The sequence below is a fragment of the Oncorhynchus keta genome, chromosome 13, assembly GCF_023373465.1.
Source record: "Oncorhynchus keta strain PuntledgeMale-10-30-2019 chromosome 13, Oket_V2, whole genome shotgun sequence".
Taxonomy (NCBI): Eukaryota; Metazoa; Chordata; class Actinopteri; order Salmoniformes; family Salmonidae; genus Oncorhynchus; species Oncorhynchus keta.
Genome location: NC_068433.1, coordinates 3957747 through 3962046, shown reverse-complemented (window position 1 = coordinate 3962046; position 4300 = coordinate 3957747).

Below are 4300 nucleotides of genomic sequence, written 5' to 3'. Positions count from 1 at the left end.
TTCTAGTAGGTTCTGGTTTAGGATGTAAGCAGTTGGAAACCGGCCACTAGGGGCAACAGTGAGCACTGTTACCTTCTAGTAGGTTCTGGTTTAGGATGTAAGCAGTTGGAAACCGGCCACTAGGGGCAACAGTGAGCACTGTTACCTTCTAGTAGGTTCTGGTTTAGGATGTAAGCAGTTGGAAACCGGCCACTAGGGGCAACAGTGAGCACTGTTACCTTCTAGTAGGTTTTGGTTTTGGATGTAAGCAGTTGGAAACCGGCCACTAGGGGCAACAGTGAGCACTGATACCTTCTAGTAGGTTCTGGTTTAGGATGTAAGCAGTTGGAAACCGGCCACTAGGGGCAACAGTGAGCACTGTTACCTTCTAGTAGGTTCTGGTTTAGGATGTAAGCAGTTGGAAACCGGCCACTAGGGGCAACAGTGAGCACTGTTACCTTCTAGTAGGTTCTGGTTTAGGATGTAAGCAGTTGGAAACCGGCCACTAGGGGCAACAGTGAGCACTGTTACCTTCTAGTAGGTTCTGGTTTAGGATGTAAGCAGTTGGAAACCGGCCACTAGGGGCAACAGTGAGCACTAGTAGGTTTTGGTTTTGGATGTAAGCAGTTGGAAACCGGCCACTAGGGGCAACAGTGAGCACTGTTACCTTCTAGTAGGTTCTGGTTTAGGATGTAAGCAGTTGGAAACTGGCCACTAGGGGCAACAGTGAGCACTGTTACCTTCTAGTAGGTTCTGGTTTAGGATGTAAGCAGTTGGAAACCGGCCACTAGGGGCAACAGTGAGCACTGTTACCTTCTAGTAGGTTCTGGTTTAGGATGTAAGCAGTTGGAAACCGGCCACTAGGGGCAACAGTGAGCACTGTTACCTTCTAGTAGGTTCTGGTTTAGGATGTAAGCAGTTGGAAACCGGCCACTAGGGGCAACAGTGAGCACTAGTAGGTTTTGGTTTTGGATGTAAGCAGTTGGAAACCGGCCACTAGGGGCAACAGTGAGCACTGTTACCTTCTAGTAGGTTTTGGTTTTGGATGTAAGCAGTTGGAAACCGGCCACTAGGGGCAACAGTGAGCACTGTTACCTTCTAGTAGGTTTTGGTTTAGGATGTAAGCAGTTGCCTCTGGTGCATGTTGGAATCCAGCAATAGGAAGTTGCTTTGATAGTTTTGTTTTAAGCCTATCCCTTAACGATTCTGACTTAACCCCAACTTTACCCTAACTTTACCCCAACTTTACCCTAACTTTACCCTAACTTAACCCTAACTTAACCCTAACTTTACCCTAACTTAACCCTAACTTAACCCTAACTTAACCCCAACTTTACCCTAACTTTACCCTAACTTAACCCTAACTTAACCCTAACTTAACCCCAACTTTACCCTAACTTTACCCTAACTTAACCCTAACTTAACCCTAACTTTACCCTAACTTAACCCTAACTTAACCCTAACTTAACCCTAACTTAACCCTAACTTAACCCTAACTTTACCCTAACTTAACCCTAACTTAACCCTAACTTAACCCAAACTTTACCCTAACTTTACCCTAACTTTACCCTAACTTAACCCTAACTTAACCCTAACTTAACCCCAACTTTACCCTAACTTTACCCTAACTTAACCCTAACTTAACCCTAACTTAACCCTAACTTAACCCAACTTAACCCTAACTTAACCCTAACTTAACCCAAACTTAAACCCAACTTAACCCTAACTTATCTCTAACTTAAACATGTGTAGTTAAATCCTATCCCAAACCCTAACGATTCTGACTTAACCCAAACTTAACCCTAACTTAACCCAAACTTAACCCAAACTTTACCCTAACTTAGAAATGTGTAGTCAAAGCCTTAACCTAACCTTAACCATTCCGAATAAACCCAAACTTTACCCTAACTTAACCCTATCTTAAAACTGTGGAGTTAATGCCTTAACCTCTGGAAGAACTTTGACATTTGAAACACAGATGAACGTCTAACTCTGAGACTGTGAGAGCTTCATACTATCTACCCATTTACACTGTCAATGAAACATGCCTGGAATTTAAATGTCTCACATTTGGCACGCTCAAAACACACACACACACACACACACACACACACACACACACACACACACACACACACACACACACACACACACACACACACACACACACACACACACACACACACACACACACACACACACACACACACACACACACACGTAGTTGTGATAAGTGCTCAATTTATCATTGTTCCTTCCGAACCGTCATTCCAAACTCAGGAGATCAGGACAATGACTCACAGATTAGGTCAGCACACACACACACACAATCAATTAATGGGCCTGATGTAGCTCTTCTAATCAGGAAGAAGAGACTGAAGAGAGGGAGGGAGACAGAGAGTGAGGGAGGCAGGGAGGGAGGGAGACTGAGTGGGGGGTGGGGGAGGGAGGGAGACAGAGAGAGGGAGGAAGGATGAGAGAGGGGGAGGGAGAATGAGAGAGAGAGAGAGAGAGAGGGAGAATAAAAAGAGAGGGAGGGAGAATGAGAGAGATGGAGGCAGAATGAGAGGGAGGGAGGGAGGGAGAATGAGAGGGAGGGAGGGAGGGAGAATGAGAGGGCGAGGGAGAATTAGAGGGGGAGAGAGAGGGAGAGACAATGGGAGAGAGTGGGAGAGAGAATGAGAGAGAGGAGGGAGGGAGAATGAGAGAGGGAGAATGAGAGAGAGGATGGAGGGAGAATGAAGAGATAGGGAGGGAGAATGAGAGAGGGAGGGAGGGAGAATGAGAGGGAGTGAGGGAGGTGTGGAGACTGAGAGAGGGAGGAATCATGAGAGAGGGGAGGGAGAATGAGAGAGGGGAGGGAGAATGAGAGAGGGGAGGGAGAATGAGAGAGGGGGAGGGAGAATGAGAGAGGGGGAGGGAGAATGAGAGAGGGGAGGGAGAATGAGAGAGGGGAGGGAGAATGAGAGAGGGGGAGGGAGAATGAGAGGGGGAGGGAGAATGAGAGAGGGGAGGGAGAATGAGAGAGGGGGAGGGAGAATGAGAGAGGGGGAGGGAGAATGAGAGAGGGGGAGGGAGAATGAGAGAGGGGGAGGGAGAATGAGAGAGGGGAGGGAGGGAGAGGGGGAGGGAGAATGAGAGAGGGGAGGGAGAATGAGAGAGGGGAGGGAGAATGAGAGAGGGGAGGGAGAATGAGAGAGGGGAGGGAGAATGAGAGAGGGGAGGGAGAATGAGAGAGGGGGAGGGAGAATGAGAGAGGGGAGGGAGAATGAGAGAGGGGAGGGAGAAAGAGAGAGGGGGAGGGAGAATGAGAGAGGGGGAGGGAGAATGAGAGAGGGGGAGGGAGAATGAGAGAGGGGGAGGGAGAATGAGAGAGGGGGAGGGAGAATGAGAGAGGGGGAGGGAGAATGAGAGGAAGGGAGAATGAGAGATGGTGAGGGAGAATGATTTGGAGTAGAGAGAGAGAGGGGGGTACATCTGCATAGCTGAACTAGTCAGAAGACCAGACTGGGGTCGTTTCCTGTTTTATCAGCACATTGGAGAGAGCGTTCTGTACCGTACTCCACACAGTCTGTGCAGACAGACACTGATCTCACGCGCATTACGACTGTCTGTTCATTACGGACAGTCAACATCTGCTTTTCTTGAAATAATACAAGTGTTGTCTATCAGAGTGTTTATTCAACCCAGTCCAGATGTCTATCAGAGTGTTAATTCAACCCAGTCCAGATGTCTATCAGAGTGTTAATTCAACCCAGTCCAGATATCTATCAGAGTGTTAATTCAACCCAGTCCAGATATCTATCAGAGTGTTAATTCAACCCAGTCCAGATGTCTATCAGAGTGTTAATTCAACCCAGTCCAGATATCTATCAGAGTGTTAATTCAACCCAGTCCAGATATCTATCAGAGTGTTAATTCAACCCAGTCCAGATATCTATAATATGTGTTAATTCAACCCAGTCCAGATATCTATCAGAGTGTTAATTCAACCCAGTCCAGATATCTATCAGAGTGTTAATTCAACCCAGTCCAGATATCTATCAGAGTGTTAATTCAACCCAGTCCAGATATCTATCAGAGTGTTAATTCAACCCAGTCCAGATATCTATCAGAGTGTTAAATCAACCCAGTCCAGATATCTATAATAGTGTTAATTCAACCCAGTCCAGATATCTATCAGAGTGTTAATTCAACCCAGTCCAGATATCTATAATATGTGTTAATTCAACCCAGTCCAGATATCTATCAGAGTGTTAAATCACCCCAGTCCAGACATCTATCAGAGTGTTAATTCAACCCAGTCCAGATATCTATAATA